The sequence below is a fragment of the Macrosteles quadrilineatus genome, unplaced genomic scaffold (assembly GCF_028750875.1).
Source record: "Macrosteles quadrilineatus isolate MER2022 unplaced genomic scaffold, UCM_ALF_1.0 Scaffold_9__3_contigs__length_116548681, whole genome shotgun sequence".
Taxonomy (NCBI): domain Eukaryota; kingdom Metazoa; phylum Arthropoda; class Insecta; order Hemiptera; family Cicadellidae; genus Macrosteles; species Macrosteles quadrilineatus.
In genome coordinates this window covers 73,599,678-73,623,203 of record NW_026542602.1, presented here as the reverse complement: position 1 = coordinate 73,623,203, position 23,526 = coordinate 73,599,678, and the positions used below count along the sequence as shown (strand labels likewise).

At 30.9% G+C, this 23,526-nt stretch overlaps 1 protein-coding gene across 3 annotated transcripts in view; it reads left to right on the top strand.

Annotated features, from left to right (window-relative positions):
* LOC129004136 (calcitonin gene-related peptide type 1 receptor) overlaps positions 1-23,526 on the top strand; it is a 235,507-nt gene that overhangs the window by 79,048 nt on the left and 132,933 nt on the right. For all 3 annotated transcript variants that reach the window (XM_054432572.1, XM_054432573.1, XM_054432569.1), the window contains exon 3: positions 295-315. The gene's annotated coding sequence lies outside the window, so the exon portion shown is untranslated. The remainder of the gene's footprint in view (positions 1-294; positions 316-23,526) is intronic.

Sequence of the window (23,526 nt, the reverse complement as noted above, 5' to 3'; positions counted from 1 at the left end):
AATTATTACAATATTCCTTTACTCCTAATGTCTGTGTCATTCCTGATAAGATAATTTTGCATTTTCAAACGTTATTGCTTAGTTTTCAGGTTTGCTGCAGCGAGGGATTTTATAAATTTATTGTAACACGTTGAAAAAATATATATTTATATATAAAAAATTGTATAATTTATCGAAGTAAATGATTTAGTACAACTCGTTTATTGTAAAAGATTCAGTGCTTGCAGATTTTTGGTAGATTGTACTTTAATTTTGGTTTTAGCAATCTTACATTATTAAGCCCATTTGTTTCAGGTCCAGAAGATACCAAGTTAGGTGAGTTTCAAAAACACATAACCTTCCAACAAAATGAGTATAAGATAAGTAAATAAAAACTATGTACAAATATTAAGGTAAAATAATTGCTCATTTTACAAGTGCAATAAAGTTTAATTATCCTATCTACGAATGTAGCAGGTTTTTTGATAAGCTAGAAATTATTTTATTTTAGGTTAAATGAAAAATTTAGCCTTGCATAAAATCTAGGATTATGTTTTACGCTATTATGTTCAAAGAAAAAAGGTTATTCCTTACCTTTAAATATGTATTTGATAACTGATTTGTGTATTATACATTAACTTACTATGTTATTAATATTTTTCAATTTTGACTTTATTTGCTTTCAAATAAATATGTGAAAGGTGTAAATGAATATGACAGAAGTTCAGTAGACCTTGGGATAAAATCTTGTACTCCACGGAGTACAGGGAAAAATATTGTATAAGTTTGTCTCCTTGGAGGAAAAGGGAAAGCGAGTAGGTATAGATTTGTAACTTCTAACAAGTCTGAAAATAGGAACATACACAAGTCAAACAAATAACTAATTACTCAAACCATATCAACCCGGTTTCTTCAATAGTTAGGGGAAACATTTATTAGTCAATTAATTCCGTTTATAGTTATAATTAGGTTATATGTCAAAAACCTTTGAAATCTTACTATTTTTGTATTTTTTTCAATTCAACAGTTTGTATCGTTTAGTCAAGGAAAAGGTTTTTGGGTTTTAAAAGGTGTGCACTATATTTTAATTACCTTTAACAATGTCCAGTTTTTCTCTGGGGCTGTATTTTGCAGTTTTTAACTAAAATTATTACTTATCAAAAGTATGCTGTTTTATCAAAATGCAAATAATTATAGAAACCATCTTAGATTTACAAGCAAGCTCAGTCACAGTCTTCAGGTATAAAACTCGTTAAAATAAATAATAAAGACAAATTACTGTAACTTGAAATTTAATTATGAGCAGAATCCAGCCTTGTTCACTTGACTGTAAAGTGACTGTGACTTTGTTTTGTTCTTTTCTTCGTCAAAATAGAAAGGGGTTTTCTGGAAATCGCAGGTTGTTGTTTTCTCTTAATTTTAAACGAAAAATATTGAAATTTACTTGAAAGATATTTTATTGGTTTTTGCTATGTCTAAGTAGACATAGGAAATTACTCGTAGAGTAGTAAATTCCTTGTCATTATCTCTCTGTAAAATATAGTTTTTCGAAAGTTTCCGTTATGGTAAAAATACACCAGTATATTATTATAAGTATGTTATAAATTTTAACCATCTTATGTTCATAGGTCTTCTTTCTCCACAAATTTTAATAAGCGAAAAATATTTTTATTAGACTTAAAGCAATAAATAAAGTAATATAGTTGTGAAAAATGATTTAAAAACTGTATGAACAATATTGCAGTTTACATAATGCTGAAGGACATTGTACAAAATCTCTAGAGGCAAAATGTAATATTACTAATTTCATTTTAAAGGTATGCAAGTGCTCTCCAATATTTAAATTATCTTGAATTTAGTTGACTTAATATAGGCATAACAAGAGCTACAGAGTTTCCTACTCCTATTTTAGATCAACTTTCTGGGATGAATTCTTCTGTACGGAACGTGTGCTGATACATTAAAAATGATATAAATACAAATTTAACCAATATTACGTTACAAAATATATCACATTTTTGTTAAGCCTAATTATACACATATGTCGTAGAAAATGAGTACTAACAACGTTAGACAACAATTTTTTGATTATAATTACCTTTTCATCCAAATTTTAAATGTAAATACAGAAGGAACTCAAGAGAAAATAATACTAAGGGATTGTTAGTCTCTTGGGGTTTGTCATGTTTGACTTCCTTTTACACAATCCTCTTATCCTTATAAAGTGCCTCCAACACAGTTTTAAAGTAGCTTTTGATCCTTGAGCAAAGGTCTTGTAGGGTAGTTCAATTTGATATTGCTCCATTGATGTTTTAATAATAGGTCATTCAATAAGTAACTTATGAGCAAAATACGCCAAAGCATTATTTATTCTACTAGCAGTGACCATGATAAATGTCATGATAATAAAGTATTAAACTAATTATATAAAAAAACTGTATTATATTGCATGCAATACCGAATTAATTTTTGTAAACGTTAAACTATTTTGTTGATTTTCAAACTATAAATAGAAATGGGACTTCATACGTAAAAGCAATCCATTACACAATAGGCAATCAGACGTGCATTACTTAATTAAGTAAAATGGTTTCTATAAACAGTCCACGACATGTTACAAGCTACACTGCATGTTTCGTGGGACTGCCATTTCTTCCAATGCCATTCATTCTACTGTATATTCTTGTAAGATTTTTCACCCACTGAAATTGAGGTTAAGTATTTAAAATTCGTGAGTAAACTGATATCAAAACATGAAAAAATAAATAGTTTTTTAGGTTTGTGGGGCATGCACGCGTTTGGTCTGGCTTACACGGCAGCAACAACATCAGTGATAACTCCACACAATTATAAACTTGAATACGTTTAAGTAAACATACCACAGCATATTTATGAGTCCAAATTGTATTACATTTTTAACATCAAAGAAAAAAGTTTATAAGTTGGTTTGAAAGTACCAAATTGCAACTCTATATTAATAGTATTTTTTTATATTTAATCGCATCACGTATTGAAAGATCTGTTTAAACAGTAAATGCAATATGACTGAATCATATTGTTTATTCAAGTAAGATATATTTATTGAAATAATTATCAATTTCTTTATTTAATTAGTAAAACCAGAGGGGATGTATAAAAAATGAATGACGTGTGTAAAGGCTGTAGACAAACACCAAACGTTCGCTCAAAACACGTTTTATTTACTAAATGTCCTGGAAAGCTAAACGTAAAACAGAACACGGTTTTTATTGTCTTGACAGTGTAAAATTAACGGACGGTAAAGCTTGATAAATTACAAACTGGAATGATGTCCCACAATTGCGTGCAGTTTACGGTCGACTTATTCATTTTAATCTGCACATTTGTGGAGTAATATTGATCCGGATGTGATTTGTAATATAAATATTTTGAAGGTTTATTGTTTAGTTATTTTTAAAATAAATAGTTCCAGGATTTAGTTTCACTTTAACCCCGAAGCGATTATTTACCTAATTATCACTGGTTGGAATGCATTTGTATCGAAGGTTGTATGAAGTTATCTTGAAAACATATATTTATAATGAGTGACTTCAACTTCGGGGCTGGAATCACTTTCCACCCTTCAAAAATTGTCCTTAGTTTTCAAAGAACATTCATTTATTGAATTTAGGTTAGGAGTAAATCAATATAAATGGTACCCTTATTGCACATCTTATAGTAACCCAGACTGAGATTAGACACTATTAACGAAGATGAAGCTTTATTAAACACAGTATATTGGTTAAAAAAAGACTCACCATATTGGAATGAATGTAAATGTTTTGTGCCAAGGTTGGGCTACGATGTACGTAAGTGTATTATTTTTACACAAAATCATTTAAGAAATAACAAAACTATTTGAGTGAAAACATTAAAAATAATAAGATTGCCATTTTATAGAAAACATACTATTACTGGAATCTTTATACTGAACAGCTGCGCTACAATATAATGGTTACATAATTACTATGAAGATTATAGTAGAGCAACTTAGAATACGTGAAATAAACTTCTCGCATAGAAAAGTGAAATATAAGGAATACGGTGAAATATTGTTTCGGAAATTTATTCCTTACAACCTGATGGCAAAATATGAATATTGGGTTCAGGTACGGAAGTCATAACAGTTTACGGGTAGCAACGATATTGAAAAACGTTCTCTGTTCGAGTCACTATCGATGGTCTCTGATATTTTACTTGATATTGTGATATGAAATTGTTGTGATTTAAACTATGAACGAAAGTAAATATTTTAGCATACAGATGTGCATGTTAAATACTGCTAACAGTCATATATACCCCTAGGTTTAAAGATTGTATTTTTCTTTTTCTTTAATTTTGAAAAAAGAGGTATGTGGCCTCTTTTAACATTTCATGTACTCGTTCACATTTTCAGTTGGGACAGTTAATGTACAGTACAATGTAGTGGCACAATTTAAGTGGCGACACTGCTGCATACATTCCCACGACAATTCCTTGGTCTCACGGGTTTTAGCGAATTTCCCATATAGGGAATAAGCTATTACCGTAGTACTCATGGTAAGACCTGGACGCGGGACCGATTTTTTTTTCGGTTTGAGGTCCCTAGAGGCCAAAAACACCATCCGTTCAAATTCATATATATATATATATATTTATATATTTATATATTTATATATTTATATATATATATATATATATATATATATATGTGTCCGTCAGCACAATAACTCGAGCAAAAATGATCCGATTTTGATGAAATTTGGTACAAACGTGTAAACGTACGTTTATTAGAACGAGTTCGCAATCCAGCATGATCGGACCATGGGAACGGGGGTTTACGGGGGGTTTTATGGGGTAAAAATAGGTTTTTCCCATTTTTGACCCAAAAAACATAAAATTTAGCAATTTCTTTCCAAACCATTTTGTAGAGCTTAAAAAAACAAATAATTTAGTATATTGAAGCGTTATTATGCGCCTAATGGTTACGGAGAAAATTCCAAAAAATGGTAAATTTAAAATACCCATGTTATTCTAAAATTCCCATGTTATTCTTATGGAGAAGTAAACTGTTGTAGTTTGCTTGTTTGTGAACATATTTTGATCAAATTTGGAAAATGTTTTTATTTCTTACTAACTATTCACATTTTACAAAAAAAAAAACAGTTTTACCCTCCCTGATGCAGCAAACCTAAGTACTTGTTAAACTAATTCTATTTAAATCAAGAATAAATGTTATATTTTTAAGTAGACATTTCAGTGTAAATCCAATCAGTCAAATGGAAATTCGCTTAGTCTGCAGGTTTGCTGCGGCGGGGGTATTTTTGTTGTGAGGTGTAAACTTCGCCCTACTGCCTAAGCCTAAGGCACATACCTGTATTCATTATCCTACTATTCCATCATTTTCGTTAAGCTGATAGTACTCCAAATCACCCCTATTTATATCATTAGAGGCTATATCAGTGGGTCTTACAAGTTTATTTTATTTCTTATATGATTAAACCATTATATCAATCACTTTTTAATAAAAAGGCCTAATAAGTAGTTAAATATCGTGTTACTTCAACTAAATGGCAATTAAATATAAACTAGAGGACCCATGCTGCTCCGCAGCGTTAAAATAAATATCATATCTGAGAAATAATCAAATTTATGATTTTTGATTGAGTAATACAGTATCTTGAACTTAATTGATTTAAAAGATCAATAGCTCAAATTATTGCCTATAATTTACCGATTATTTTGAGTCTAAAACATAAACAATATTGGAGCTATTTATCTTTTATCATAGAAAACCCTAATTATTTTATATTGGTTGTTCACCTTGCGTTTCCTTTATACTCGTCCGATATGAACAAGTAATAGGTTTAATGGAACCAGGTATTTCACTAAAGGTCCTTAATATAAAATTGAACTTAGATTGAAGTAGCAAAAATAAATCGAATGTTTTTTGGTCGAGTAAAGCAGTAGATACATGTATGCCGATGCTTGATGTGAAATCTGTGAGTGCATACTGGACCATTAATTTGAGACCTCAATCATGAAAATTGGTCGTGTAGAAAGGCAAACAAACTCGGAAAAGAAAAATCAATTCTTAAAAAATATTAAATATAATAAAGGATAGAAAAGGATTACTATTTGACACACAATTATATCCATCCTGAACTTTATTTAAAAACTATGTCCTGATTGATGATTTTCTAAATAAGAGAATTTATTTTTCAAACTTTGTAACATCAACCCTGCGTAGTAGAATTATCTGACACAACTATTACTATGTTCAATTCGCATAGTGGTGGCATTTTGTCCTACTTGACGCTGTAAATAGGTTTCGGTTGACAATAAGTGCTGCAGACAGCTCCAAAATATAATTGCCCCTTTGTATCGTATCGGGTATCCTCACTAATGGATCTTTGGAGGTTACATCAAGCCAAGTAGGAGAATTCACTATTTGTTTTCGTGTGTATAGCGCCACTCATCCTACACTCATCCTTCACTCATATTTAGGTTAAAATATGCACATAGTGGCGTCTTCATCTTAAATAATTGATAATATATAATTACAAGTGTAATGTTAAGGAGTGTTTCTGTAATGCCAAGTTCAAAAGCATTTCTTTCATAGTGTTTCCTACAGTTACCTGACAAATTAGTCTTTTTTGCACTTATTATATCACGAAAAGTAGCTAATTGATGCATTTACTTTTGTCCCACTCATTTTTTGCTACACACCAGTATACCCAAACAACACAAATCAGTGTGATTTTATTAGGCACGTAATACGTCTAGGTTTGAAAATAAGTTGGCAACACTTCAAGATACTATCTTGGTTTTAAGTATTTAGTGTAATCCTACACCAAATCAAATTGCTAATCATAACTATGTCTACGATTAGCTGGTGCAGAGTTTCCAATTTCGTTGAGCACTTGAATTTCCTAACCTAAAAACGTGTTCTATAGTGTTTGAAAGACATATTCATATGCTTCATAGTAACTGCAGGAAAATTTAATGTGTAACGTGAGTGCAAAGTGCAACTTCACACACTAGTTACACAAATAACTATTCAATTTAATTATAGCACACTACTGACGATAATACTATCCAAATTGGTATACGATAGAGACTTGGTTATGGTAATGGTAATGATAAGGATAAGGATTATGGTCCCTTCTAAAAGCTTTTATACCCTCTTTAAGCCTTTAGATAGTCTATTGGGCCACAGAAATGTATGACAATTGTTTTTTTTTGCACTCAACACAAATTATTGTACCTGAAGAATTAGTTTAAGCACTGTGCTAGTTCAACGCATCCTTCAACTGTGGTGTCTCACGTGAATCAGAAAACATACAGGCAATTTGTTAATTCTGATTGTAAGTAGAGTTCTTAGTACACAAAGAAGTTCAAACATTTTTAATATACGTTTTGAGCCTTTAAAACCTGTCTACATGCGTTGGAGGGACTTAACGTCACACCGTCAACAATGGACTATCGCACCCTTTGTGCATAACAATGGACGTTGGAACCGTTTACCTTCGATATTAGAGTCTAATTTCCTGCAAAATGAGCAGTTTACTTCAAAGTCTCTTGGGTACAAAGTAACAAAAATAAAGTGTTATCGTTAAAACATAATACATCAATATGTAACAAGTTTTAATCAGGATATCGTTGTGCTTCTATGGCGTATTCTGTGAATAACTCAATGAGGGGATTATAGTTACTAAACATTCAGCTACGTAATGTTACTGTTCTACAATCAAATAGGCTATGCAAATAGCTTTTTTCTTGTAGTTTTAGGTATCTATAGACATCTTTTGTATAGCTGACATATTTATAACAAGTTTAGTTAATTTGACACAATTTATCATAGTGGTAGTATAACATTTTGCAATACAACTATTATGATAAATATTTACCACAAAACATGCAATAACGCCTTGTAAATCTAGAATTCTTGTTCCCTAAATCCTCTGTGGCAGAATTGAGCAAAGTGAAAACAGATTGCAATAGACTTGCTGAGTGGCTTATCCCTTGTGTGGAGCTCTGATCTCCTTTAAACCTCAGAGGGCTGCTAAATTACATCTTTAATGTAATACAACATTTGAAATGTAAAGTTTGCATTTTTGTGTACGTCTTATACAGTGTTTCCTACCTTTGAACTATTAAGTGTATATGTTCAATCGGTTTTTATATGCAAATATCGTATGATGGCTTTACCTTACTTTGTATTACGTACGTAGTAGGAATAACATAGACAATGAGATATTCAAATTCATTAACATATTGTCTGAATGGCTGTATTAAATAAAACATATTTTTAATTAAAAAACTAGTATGCCTTTGAAGTTTGTGTAAATAGGCTTTCTAAAAATGTTTTTTTAATTCGACGTAACGAACATCAAAAATACTGTTTAAAATACTAACAGAACAAAAATGTGTATGGTTTCACTATCTACAGGGTTGCAGTGAGGTTATAATGTAAATAGTTAATACTCTACATTTTTAAATTAGTATTTAATGAAGATTACATTTTACTGTACTAATAGAGCAAACATTTAGATGGATTATTATATTAGCTTAACAAAATAAATAGGTTTACGTACCTTCAATGTTAAATGTGTAAATATTGACGACGACATTGTGTTCAATTATATGTATGACGAAATAGTCTTGATAATGAAACAACTGTTTCGAAACAAGTCACCGGAGAATACTAAAGGACTGTTGACGTAAGGTACGTAGAACTATTTATTTTTTATAAATCAATCCTGGAGTTAATACTGAATATTAGCTTTATTTTCTTTGACGATGACCAACTAAATATCCTATTATAAATCAACATAACCCAGGCTTATTTGTTTAACTAAACATGTAAACAGAAAAATTAAGTTTATTTCAAAATATTTTTAGCTACTAGTTAAAATCTGAATAATTAAAGTGATTTAAAACTCGAAAAACTTCTAAATATTTTGAATAAAAGTTGATTTGGAAACACTTGGGAGACGCACGGAAACCCCAAACTCCACTTAAGAGCCACAGAGATTACTGGTGTTAAGACCGACGCTAAACTCACTTCCTGTACTAAGCCGGAACCGGAAAGGACGTCTTTTGAGATTGTATCGACTTTGAGGTCTTCTATTCGGTTAGCGTAAGTTTTAAAGTTTGTCTGAAACTTATAAATTAAAACCTAAATATTTTGGTATTTTGTAGATTTGTTTTTGTACAAGGGATTGATGATGTACGACAACAATACATGGAATAGAAACAACCAATGTTCCTTATTAAAAAAATGTAAACCACAAAAATGTGTTCAGCAAATATATTCATGTAGCGAAGCTATTACTGTAGGTAGTACTGAAGCGACCCGGAACAGGTTTATTTTTATTGTTCTGTAACATTTGTTTACTTAGATATTTCTGTAATAAATACATTACATCGTATGGAGGATAGTTTAATCACTACAATATTTGGGATGTGGAACTATTAGATACGTAATATTTATTTCGTACTAAGACATATGTTTTCAGTACAAAACAAAATACTTAATTACATTTCCTGTGACATCAAATATAGGTACTTGCTAAACCTATTGTTGTTTAAAGGGGAAATAGGCTTTATGATTAAATGAATTATCTGGTAAAAACCCAATCAGGCAAAATGGAAAATTGCTTAGTCTAAGGGTTTGTTGTGGCAGAGGTATATGAAATGAAACGCTTCAGGCACTTTTGGGAGTTACTCATCTGATAAATTGCCCACGTGTGGGTCTTTTAATTCAAGAAAGTGCACAATAATATAGGCGTACCTAATAAAGTAGCATTAATATTTAACAATGACAAATGTTTAGCATTTTTAGAAGGTAATCCCATAACACAGGTTATTTTCTGTTTTAAAATTCATGTAGCTTATGGAGTTTGTTTGACAGTACTGTAAAACATTTGCTAAGTTACTGAATTCTGATAAAGGCACATTCAATATAAGTGATATCTTATTAATTTACTAAATATATACAGCTAGAAAATGGTTTGTCTGCTTTCCTTCCAAGGCTTCATCACTGTATTTATTTTCGACTTTGAGTCAATGTATAACCCAATGAATTTGTTTCCTAAATTCATATGTTATTTTGCGGCGCGTTGAGCCGCGCAGGTTCACTAGATATTTTTTTCCACCACTCTGTTTCGTATCTATGGAAACTAATGTCATTTTTATTACAGTTTTAGTAAATAAACTGAACGGAACCAACGGACCTTACTTCTATAACTTTGTCTTATTGAAAATAAGGTGTATAAGGCATACAAGGCACAAAAGCAAAAAATAAGCAGCAAGTAAGCAGCTCCAACAAGCAGCAACAAGTAATCAGCTTCTACAAGCAGCAACAAAAAAGCAGCTCTAAAAAGCAGCAACAAGCAGCTTCTACAAGCAGCAACAAATAAGCAGCTCTAAAAAGCACCAACAAGTCAGCAACTCTAACAAGAAGCAACAAATAAGCAACTCCAACAACAAACAACAAGTAGTAACCAACAATAAACAACAAATAAGCAAGGTAAATAGTTAGTGCAACCTTGAATCATGAGTTGGCTCCGCTCTTTTGCCGTTGGGGTGAATATTGCCGCTCGAATCGTCGTCGTTTGGGAGCTGACCAGAGGCAGAGGCCCTCCCCCTCCACCTGCCATGGGGGGAGTGGCACTGGTTGTTTGCGGTCCGGACTGTACATGCAGCTAACAATGGTAACCTCCGATAAATTATTGTATTCGTGAAACTTCAATAAACAATTGGAATTTGTAGTCGTTGGTCATCTTATTTGAACTTATCAATTAAATGGTATGGTACTATAACTTAAAGTGTTTTTTGGAACAATTATCAAAAGCGAGAACCTTAGCAGGATTTTTTAAGATGTTAAATCATATCACCACCCAAGTTCATATTCGAGAAGAGAAGTGATGGAAATTCTTCATTGGATATAGTAGCGTAAATACTAGAATATGTATAACTGTATACCTAGTCATGTTGAGTAAAACTACATCACTTAACTTTAACAAAAATAAAGTAAACACATTGTGTATTTGCAGACAAGTATTGTATTATATTTATTAATAATTTATACTAATTCGAAAATCCCTGCCTCTACAAATTGCCCCTCTAACGAGCTGTCAGTAATTAGTATTGGTCAGATCACAACCCCTAATGGCTACACGATACTTGTTAATGGCCCTGTCACACCTGTGTACAACGCTTTAGTGTAACTACTTTTCCAATAGTTTGGTGACGCGATAAATTACGTATATTTCGACTATAGCTATGAACTAAAACAATGCTTCCCAACAGATTGGAGTGGACAGCAACCTGTTTAGAAATATTTTAATGTCCGAAATCTTCCTGTGGATGTTTCTATTTTATATTTAGAATATTTATTAAATGCGAAAACCAAACCACTAAATTAGCTTACCAAACTTTGTGGGGTAGATGTTTTGACTACTTTACGACTAATTGTCTGGATTATTTACATTGTAAAAATAAAGGTAAAAGCTTGGGCGTAGTATTTTATAAAATACGTATTGTATACTGGTGTACACGCCCATGTTGTAAATCGTAACCAACAACAACATTCGGCGCTGATAATTCAAAAAATTGACTAAATACCAAGTGTATAAATGGTTAAATGGTTAAGTGAAACTTGATGATACAACAGGTTAAATGAGTTATTAATTATGAATATTATTCGTGAACTATTCATAAAATGGAGGGAAAATATCAAAAGTTTTAATCTTCAAGTTAGCTAAGTTTTGTTTGTTTTAGCTATTGTTTATATTTAATAAGAACATTTCTTTAATGGGAAGACTTCAACTATTAAAATATTCCTGAGGTAAATTCGTCTCCCAATCATAATACTTAGTCAATTATTTTATTTACATTAATTTTTTAATTTTAAATTAAAAGGAACCTTTTAGTAGTACATTTGCTGCACGATGGTCTAAAGTATAGTTTAATTAATTAGTACAATGGCCAACTCACATAATCCAACTGACAATTACCCTGTATCAACTGACAAAGTTATATCATTATATCGTATAAACCATTGGTATTCAGATTATTTAACCTATTATGTTGGTATTTTTTTTGTCTTTCCATGAAATAACTGTAGGCTAATTAAACTCTTGACAAGATAGTTAAAAGCCTAAACTGACAACGTACGTCTTTGTACGTTACGCGGAAATGAGTTGAGCCAGGAAATGTACAAACTCTTGCGTACAGGCGATGTCATATTGAAAAAGATTTTAGTCGCCAATTAATAGAATACAGTACAGTAGTAAAATTTATATATTTCGGTTAAGTAGTAATTGTGGTTAAAATATATTCTAAAATTAAAATATTCTGTGGTCTAAAATTACATTGCAAATATTACCTTCTATGTGGATGAGTTAAAATCCACGAAAGGTATAACCCATATTTATAGGGCATAAATTAAATACATGCATATATTGCACAAGTCATCATCTATATAAATAAAATTAGAGTTTTGTCTGTACATTGCTCAGAATCATACTTTTTTAGGTTATTTTTACGTTTTATACATTAAAGAAGCCGAAACAAGTCTCATCTAAATTTCTGTCTGTCTGTCTCTCTGTCTGTCTGTCTGTCTGTCTGACACACTCAAGATGGCATTTTACGCAATCTTCTCCAGGAAAACGAGAGTACCTATCAAGACCCAAGTCATTTTAATGTATTCACTGGATTGGCGAGAGTGTCTTTAGCCATTAAAATATGGTCTCACTAATTTGTAATTAAAATTACGGCCGTTCAAAAATGCAGTTTTGTGCGATTTTTGTCAAGTTTTCTTCCAATTTGTATCACATAATCATCTATGAAACAACGAACAGCTGTTCGGATCAAGATTATTTTTTCTAGCTGTCACTGAAATGTTTACAAATGTTGTTTACAAACACCACAACCATTTCCGATCACGTTTTGAAGGCAAATCCCATCCAAGTGAGATTGAAAACGTTTTTATTACATAAAGGATTTAATTAATCGCAAGTGGAATAATATAGTGTAACCGTAAATTAAATAACTAGGCATCATCCAGGTCAGGAACCAGAAATATGTGTATAAAATTGTTTTGGAGTTTTGATAACCAGAAAGAAGACATTGAATCAAGATTGAATCAGTGTTGTATACGGCTGGGAAACTTAAATTTACTAATGACCGTCGCCAATAGCTTAGAAACAATGTTCCACTCATTGACGGCTCTTCAATGGCGGTTGTGTAAAGTGTAAAGCAAAAAATTACAACTGCAGTGGGTGATTGTAACAGAGGTTTACGGATGATGCTGAACTCGATTTTCCAATGTGTCACTTTCTGTTCCTACCATTGACTATATAAAGTCAATAGTTCCTACCCACCGTGTGATGCAATCGCTGGACCATACAGCCAATAGGCCCATAGCCCTTCTCTTGGGTACGTGTGGTACGTATGCTTATTTATAACAACCCTTTCGATAACGATCCTTGATACCGGCACTTTTCCATAGAATACACGGCCTACCTAGGTACTTAAGAAATAAAATTATAAACATGCAAAAACCCAACGTTGTGTAATTTTTGTCACATTTCCTTATAATGTTAATATATGTACCAGCAACCATTGTTTAGAGAATACGTAATCTATTAAATAACAGAAAGTTATGTTGTATAAGGTTTTTTTTTCAAACTGACACCGATAAGTTTGCATTAAGAGTTGTGTACAAATAAAGCAATTAATGGGAAATAACTTTGATTGCCGATAACTTTTTACAAGAAAATCCAAAACCAAGAGATCAATAACCTTGATTAACGCATATAATTGGTCGGCTGTACTACAGTTCTTAACTGTAAACGTTGGATTTTGGTACGGTACTGGTTCTTTTCCTTTTAACCTTTAGTAGTAGCAAGAATAATTTTTACGTACCAACACATCACAGTAATTTACAAATTAGTTATCGTTGGTGTTGCACCTTATTTATTACAGGCGTAGGCCTATTCAATTTAATTGATGTCTTAACTGTATAATTTTTGCTTTTTCTGTCTGGATTCCAAAATGTTATGCTAAGAAAACTATAACGCATTTTAGTAAAACATTTATTCAGCAAACCATCATGATATGTTCAAACACTTGAACGGTGTTTATGTATCAATAGTTCGTGGCCTATTTTGGTAAATTTTATTACAAATTACCAATCTATCTGTCTATAGTAGGCCTACTGTACTTCATTTCATATAGCAAACCGATTCAGATAGCATTTCGACAGAATTTCGAGTCATCTCCGGTCCAAGCAAATATAAATTGTTATGATCAAATTTTATGGCATTAACAAAGATGTCAAGTACTAATTTTATATGTACCTTTTTATGCTTAAAGCGTAGCAGATTCCCTAATTAAGTTCGGTATTTTTGTGTGTATGTATGATGGTAACGCATTAATGTCATTGTTTCTCAATGTTTCACGGAAAGGACAAGAGCGCCTTGATAATGAAAATGTCAACCCGAATAAAGTGTTAAATTAAGAGGTTGAGGTAGTACCTTAAATACTTTTAACCATTATGTTATAGTCCTTTAAATTCTGAACAAAATTGTACAAATCCCATTTCCGTATATTTACTCTCACCGCTTACACATGATAAAGGTTGTTGACAAACTTATGGGAGAAAGTATGTGTCAGAATGCTGATACCGTTTATTTAGTTTAATCATTGGATATAACATATGGACCAACAAGATCCGGGTGACATTTAATTGCGAAGCATTAGTTTTGGCTTGAAACTGTCAGATACTGTATTTGCGAAGGAATAGTTTTGTCAGCATATCTGAAAGTATGCAAACCAACTGCTGTGCTTTATATAAGAAGGTTTTAACTGACTATGATAAGATCCCCGTGCGTAGAACGGGCACACAGCTAGTTTTACTTAAATCTGTTGCTCTTTGGACATAGCAAAATGTGTAAACGGCGGATTTTTTATCTTCCTGTTTTTTCCAAATTTTTGTTTTAGCATTAAACTTTGTGACATAATTAATTATCATACCTTATATAATAAGTAAAATAGTTCAATACATTTTGAGGTAACAGTGTTAGTATAGTATCTTCCTCATGTTTTATACGTTGGCTGGTTGAACAGGGGAAAGTTGAAAATTCGGTGTTGACTTTTTAATTAGTAAAAATGCTTTCAGTATTCATATAACAATAAAATACTAAATATATTTTTATTAATTATATTATATACTTATATAATACTTGAATATTTAACCAGATATTCAAGTGCTATATATTTTATTCTTGATGTGTTTTAATCGTTAATTGTACTCGCTCCGTAAAAGTGATAACCTAAAAATAGAATTAAGTATTGAGAATTTAGCACATTTTTATCAAGACTTTACAGCAGTTAACGACTAGTTAAGTTACGAAGAAGATTGGAAAAGTTTGAATCACAATATGCTTCTCACTTTATTACAGCTGTTTTTACCGTTTAAATGAGTTTTATTACGGAAAACCGTCGCAATGCTGTAAAGAAACAAGGTTAAACACTAAATATGCTTACTAATTTAGATTTTGCACTATAGTTATGCATTTCCAAATTTACTGATTACATGAACATCATACACTTTACAAAAATATCCATACATTAGTTAAGATAATACAGGTAATAAATCGTATGGATATATTTGTCTTTAACATCCGTCACCCATAATTGAAGATTTAAAAATATTGTTTTCCTACAGTTACCTAACAATGTACATGTTCTCTCACTGATTTGAGAAAGCAAAGTGGCCAATTCGCTCATCAGTGAGACAATGTTAACATTGTCTCACTCTAATTACTTTGTCTCACTCCAGATTTGCAACGTGAATGCACGAAATAGTGAGCGCGTAACATGCAGGCAACGTCGTATGCGCGCGAAATATGTTGGCAGCACTGAATGTAAATCAGCTGGTCAGCTGTTGTACTGTTGTATTTGTCACTTCACATTAAATGTTATATTAAAAGTTCACTTCTGTGTAAAAATAGGTTATGTTTCTTCACCAATTTATTTGTTTTATGGTAACTGTAGGAAAAGTATAATGTGCAACTCGAGTTCAAAGTACAATTGCCTCACTCGAGAAACCATTCCTCACTCGCCTACGGCTCGTGAGTAAGTATTTCTCTCGAGTGAGTCAATTGCTCACTTTTTTCACTAGTTGCACAAATAACTATTGTCGACTCGCCAAATCAATATGATTGCTTCAACTGCTTTTTCACCAATGTTTTGTTTTTTCATTTTGACATAAGATGCAATATTGATCTCAATACCTCAAGTCTTTAGAACAAAACATACAAGACACACTAAAATCATGAATAGCTAAGGTTAGTATATCATTTCACACTGTAGCACACCACAAAAGATGCAAAGATGTCAATTGCAATAATCGCCTATATGCACCTTCATAACCTATTTGGCGTTATATCATTTTTTACTCATGGTTTAGCTTAAAAGCTAACTTTAGTTTGCAGCCACTTTGGTCGATTTGATCAATAACGCGAGGCTTAAGTTTAAACACATCAGTAAAAACTAAACAAAATAAGAATGTTTAAAATGTACAACACACATTTAAATATGTGAAAGTAAGTAATCATACTCTACAGTAAGTTTTCCTAAGTTGTGTTAAGTATGTTGTGTACTTAGGTATGAAATGTAAGTACCTACAGTACACACAGACGGGCTTGTATTGTGAAGTTAAACAAACACAAACTTTGCATGAACTGTCTGTAATGTAGTGAAACAAAATGTAAATAAGTACGTGAAAAAGACCCTTGAATGCCAATCACCGTTCAGAGAGCAGTTCTAACAAGGCCTTTGTAACTAGTAAAACCTAAAGGCTACACGATCCTTGGTAATGGCTCTCACACCCATTCCTGTTAACTTTGGGCAGTAACCAATTTAAAATTGTTCCTTTGTCCATAGCTAGAAACTTTACCAAGCGTAAATATATATGGAATACTGTAAATATGTCTGGTATTGGAAAATAATAGTTTGAATAAAAAAACCATTTAAAGAATACAAAATATAACTTCAAGGCTTTTGGAAAGACCAAATCATTTCGTAAACAGTTTAAAACACAATTCTTATTACACAAAAAGTCACGGAATTCATTTTTACAGGTGAAATTTTAGTATTATAGATGACATTTCAATGATTTCTGTCCAGTATTATTGCAGTACATTGATTTAAAACAGTTAAACATTCGGCAACAATAAATTAAGGGAAATAATCTTTTTCAACTTATTGTTCATTTTTTTATTTTATCATAGGCCCTACAAGATAATTTATCAGTGTAAAACTTGTTGGTTAGGCCTTTCCAACTCAAGATTCTGTTTATCTAATATCCACAATAATTAATAAACATCGATATCGTTAAATGCAAGTCTTTCTTAACAATATATTTCATTCCACAATGTAATTTTCCTATATTATAAAAAATTAAAAGACATTAAATGTTTTGTGTAATTAGGTTTATCTTGGTAAAAGAAGTGCCTGTTTCAGGTACTTTATTTAAAGGCGATGAAAATCATTTGTATTAATCGCTCAAGCATAATCTTCTTTGAAAGTATTAGTAAAACGTTTGATGTAGCATTAATATAATACAAAGCAACCTCTGTGATTCAAATTAATATTATTTACAACAACAAAGCATTACATTTTCATTGGTCGTATGTATGTATAATTCATGGTTATACTTAAGATATTTACCATTGAATGATCTACATAAAAAATTGAATTCGATCTACATGTTGGGAAGTTGATTTAAGGTAAACAAATGTTCACACGGAAAGAATATAAGCCAGGAAATTGAAAACCGGTGGATTTTGTTAAGCCTCTAAACATGCATACATGTACACTTTCTACAACTCACTATGTGATTCAATCTCAATCCATGAAAAAAATCTTAAATTTACAAAAATTATATTTTTGGAAAGCCTAGGAGCAAACTACAGACAAGATTTTATTCATTTTAGACTTGTCAGCTTTAAGTGACCTATACACGTCAGCACGTTTTGTAAATTGAATTTACTTTTGGTCACAATTAAAGCAAAAGTCTTCAGGAGAAAGAATTCCATCTTTAACCAGTTTCCCTTGTCATCTTGGCTTTGGTATTTAGTCCAATACTATAATACGAGTAGGTTTTGTGCGCACAATGATTTCAAAAACTGCTCCTAAAATTGCCTCTATTGAAGTAATAAAAGAAATTGTTAAAATATCTTAGTTGTAGAAAAAAATAAAATTTCTTTCATTCTGTGTTCCTTTAAAAAAACTTCTATTCCGACTTTTGTGTTGTTAAAATTAGCCGTACATATTTACAGTACATAAGTTATCTGAATATATTTATCTGTTGGTAATCATACATATCCATGCTAAGTAATATTTACATCCTAAACAAATCAAACACCATAGAGCAATGCTTGGTCCCCTGGTACTATTATTTGAAATAAACTAGCTTACACAGATTTTTTTTTTTTTTTCTAAAGTGAAATGGTAAGTAGAGTTTAAAAATTCAATGACTTAAACGAGTTTTTAAAATAGGTTGTTAACAAATTTGTAAGAAAGATTACTCCTGCAATTAAGGGTCATTTATTTACGTTAACCTACCTGGAAGCAACAGGAAGATTCGATTTACCACAGCTGCGTTGTACTTAGCTATAAAGGCTTTCTCTCTAACAGGAAATTCGCCAAAGTGAAGACTGATTGAAATAGACGTGGTGATTGGTTCAATCAGTATAGAATCTCTTTTGTACTTTAGTGTAGAACCACCTTAGCAAGGTAACAGAGCTTCGACTTTGAAAAATGTTTAGGTCAGTACAAATAGTTACTTTAGGTCCGGGCTAAGTGTAGTATGTTAACAACTTTTTACGCATTTTACAATAAGTAGTTTATTCGGTAAAAAAAATAAAATAAGAACGTTTTATCGTATTTTATACTATTAAATTCAGTTTTGTTGGTTGTTAGACCTTTCTAAGCTATAAAAGACATCGGTTGTCACTGAACAACTCAGGAAAGGTTGTTAAAGTAGTAAATAAATAAATAAATCTCTGAAAAATGTTATCCGTATTGTAGTAAAAATATTTCACAGGCTGAGGCTTTCAGGATTATTCACTTCCACAGTGATGGAAGCACTCCGTTTCATTCTTTACTTACCATCGTGGCCAGTAAAATATATTTTTTTAAACTTAAAAGATAAATTTAACAGAAAAAATATATAATTTAATCTAGTATTTGAAATGTACTTTGAAAGTAATGCATTTTGTGGTTTTTGTTGTTATTCTTGAGTGTCCAAATGGTAATACATAGCACACTTTTTTTTAAATTAAGGTAAATGCACCAGTAGTTGACAGTGCTCCAGAAGCTGACAGTTTGAGTTTCTTAACATTATAATGTGGTCTCTTAAAATATTTACACATGATTGCATTGTTAGAAGAACATATGTTTATTCTTGATTTGTTCACAAAAAATTCAGTGAAATTTACCCCATACTCGCTGAATGGTGGTGGTTTGAAAGCGACCCTGTCTGTACATATCACATTAAGTCGATTCCCTTAATGAAATTGTTAAGAAAGTAAGTTTGGTTTTTTGTCATTTTGCTAAATTTATTAAATAATACTAATGATTAGGCTCATTATTTTTATCAATTATACCTTTGCTGACAATTTCATGATAAAATTGGGGTGTTAGGGGTTAAGGATTTAAAATTATATCAATGTCAGGCTTTGGTACACAAAAGCCATACAAGTTCCACTAGCTGACAGGGGGATATTTGCTGCTTGCACAATATTAAATTGGGTTTACCCATCGAAATTTGCATGCTATTTATAATTTATGCGATCTCATATTTTTATAAAATGATTTAAATTTTTTAATTAATAAGCCAAATTATCTTAAAAAAATATATTTTTGTTAAATAGGTATATATATTTTTTAATGTAAATATTTTTTATTTTAAAATATATCAAATAAATTTTCTTAATAACGTTTTACATAATTTTAGAATTTAATTATTAAGTTAGATTTTATTCGTCTTATAAATTATAAAACCCTCAGGTTTAGCAGCTATATAGTAGGCCCTATATAGTACATTTATAGCTCCAGTGTCAGCTACTGGGACAACTAACAGTCAGCTACTGGTACAAGCACTTTTTTCACTGTCAGCCACTGGAACACGTACAAAGGTTAAATTAAGTTTAAAAATGTTATAAAATATATTTAAAAACCCCTTTTTGTATGACAAATTTGAAAACTACACTAAATTTAGAATCACATAAAATCCGTAATATCTCTTTAGTTCCTTTTTATTCAAAACCACGGATTATTAAGTGCGTATAGTTTCTTATACTGTCAGCTACTGGTGCGTTTACCTTAGTTGTGTTAAGCTATAACAGGTTTAAAATATAATTTTTTCCACACCAGTTAATACTATTGGTTACAAATAAAATTGTAATAACTTTAACAGGGTTTATAACCACAAATATTATTATGCTGAAACGAAATTTCATTTAATTATTTATCAATATTTGTAGCGTTTTTCAACATAAAGTAAGTAGAAAGCAATCCATCTTTGTCAGAATAGCAATATTTACGCTTAGTTTATATAATAAAATACAGAGTTGGTGTACTTATGAATTACAGCTCACAAGAGAGTGATTCTGAATATTGCTCTGTAAATGGCCTCCATACTTCGGAGTCTGGGCTGCTTGAATGATATAAAGTCCTGCTTACTACCTTGGCTAAATTTACCTTATATTTTGTATACTTATTTATTTTCTATTTTACTGATTTGTAATATGTAAATTAATAACCCTTTTAAAATGTTTACTAACACAACAATCTACTTTCAAAGTCAAAACTACATATGCTGTTCATCTGTTATTCGATATTTTTAAATGTTTATATTCACTGCAAATTCTTGTACGTACATAAGTATATCACTGCCAAATACTTTGTAAAGACGATAATCTAGTAGGTTGAGAATTCAAGGATCTAAATGGGTTAATTTTAGGTTACAATGAATCAGAGGTTCATTGGTTTAGGTTTGGGTTGATTTGTTTGTACTAATAGAAAATAAATCAAATATCGTGAGAGATTGATTATAAATATTTATTTTAATAGGATTTTAGAAGTGTATCTTTTAAACCTTTCGTATTAAGGTTTGTTAGTTAGACTTAAATTCACAATTTTGATTAAATTTTAAGAATGCAATTCCCCTTTCGTAACCCTAACTGTATCTGATTTCCAACAAATGTTTACCTGTGAGGAAGGTTTTGAATAAAAAAAGATTTATAAAAAGCTGTGAGAATATTCCCTAATATAATTTGACAAATTATAATCTCGGAGTGAAGAAGTAGGCTTACTTAATTTTATGTCCAAATTTTATATTATGTTTCTGGCTACTGTTTATTTTTGTTGTTACAACTTAGTGCTATCATAGATAAAACTTACTCTTTTAGTTGTGTATGTTCGTTAGTCTATGGTGCTATGGAACAGCGTTAACTTAGTCATGTTACTTATAACATACAAATGTTATTAACTCGAAAGCACTGACTTAGGTTTTACAGTGTACAACATAATTTATTTCTTATGTTTGCAAAATTATCTTGCATTTTTTATTATTTTTGCAAACATCTTTTTTTAGATTATACATGGTATACAATTAAAAATTGGCTCGCTATATGTGGTGTTAAATACTATATAACTGGAATATTACATTTTAGTAGGATACATTTTTTTATCAAAAAAGGTTTTTCTTAAAAACAAAAACGTAAACCTTTTGATCTGTTCAAACATACTTTCAATGGGTATTGTTTTAGAAATATCTCTGTTATGCTTTCAAACTAGAAATTTTCACTAACAATGGTGTTGAAGTTGTAGAAGTTTGTTACGGAAAACTTTCGAAAGACCTTCAACCAAAAGCTGTAAAATGCTCTCTGTCGCTCAAACTTTTCTTTGAGATAAATATTAGAAGTTCTATAAGATACTTCAAGCCAAAAGTTATATCTTATAAACATCTCTGTAAGGGTACTTGATGTCTGTAAAAGGTTTGCTTCTATTATCATTATTATTCTAGCTTGGTTTACTAAAACCTGTTCATAATTTATGTTAACATAATACTTATTTTTAAGAACCATATAAAATCCTTCGTACATTAGCAACATTTTTATATTTTATATTGACGCTGCAATTTTATGGTGAAATTAATCATACTACCACGGATTAGAACCTGAAATAAGTATATAATACCGTATATTAAAGAGAGTATTCTACTCATTTATCTGTGAAACTACTTCATACAGAGTGTCCCGAAAGTAAACAGCCAAACTCCAAGAAATGGTTCAATGGGTCAATATAAAGTGAAAATCAAGAACTTAACATTTTACTAAATCGCTTCCATGAAATATCCACCATTTTGTATTTTTTACGTAAGTTTTATCTTTAGACTGTTCCAACCAATATTTATGCAGCTTGGTATGTATTATTAAAGGTAGAAGATACTAATGCTAGGATAAAATAGATTCAGTCCAATTTTTGTAATTTTAGTTAAAAAAAATTGCTGAATATGTGAAATAGTTTGAGAACATTTTTATTTGACTATTTAAATTTACTATCAAACAATGTAAAATGCTCTAGACAGGTTACACCTAATCTAGCCTTATTTTTATACTAAAAATCGTGATATTCCATTTATTTTTATTCGATTTTTTAGGGCATTTTAAATTTTTACTGGACTCACTTCAATACAAAAAATTGTATCTTTTACAATCTCACAAATATAGAAAACTATAAATTGCCTCGTGAACCCAATCGTTGCTCTGTGGTTGAATACTTCCGCACTTTGTTATCACTTGGCATGGTAATGTAATCTATTATTGCCCAACCCAACGTTTGGCCATTATTCAATGATCGTGGCTTTAATCCTTAGTTTTATGTGGTATTGAATTGCTCCAATATTAACTTTTACCGTCATAACTAGTTAATAAATCCTCGAATACATATAAAACATGTTATTTGAGTTTACAAAAAAATAAACCCACAGAAGCAACAAACCCACTTTGAATTTGAACATTGATTGCATTTTTTCTCAGGAGTATTTTTAGTTAGGAAGTTCATACACAGAAGGTTTAAACTAAATTCTGGTTAAATATACACATGCAGAGATATTTTAAGGCTACATGTACGTGAACTGCTTTTGGCTTTGTGCAAGTTTTTATATCGAATGTTTTTACCCTAAAGTTATTTATTCTTTACTTATTTCGTAAAATAGGAAAATGTTAAACAGTTTAGACAGAACAACTATTTATATAACTTAAAAGATTATATGATTCGACCCATGGTATATTTTTGTTAACACTTGAAAGAACTTGATTTTCAGGTACAATTTTTAATATTTTCACATTAGATATTTTCTCACACAATTTTAGATCAATAAGTTCATTCGAGATTTTATTTGGATAGTGTTTATAAATGCATATAATCATATTTAAACGTAATGATAAATCAACCAATGGTTTC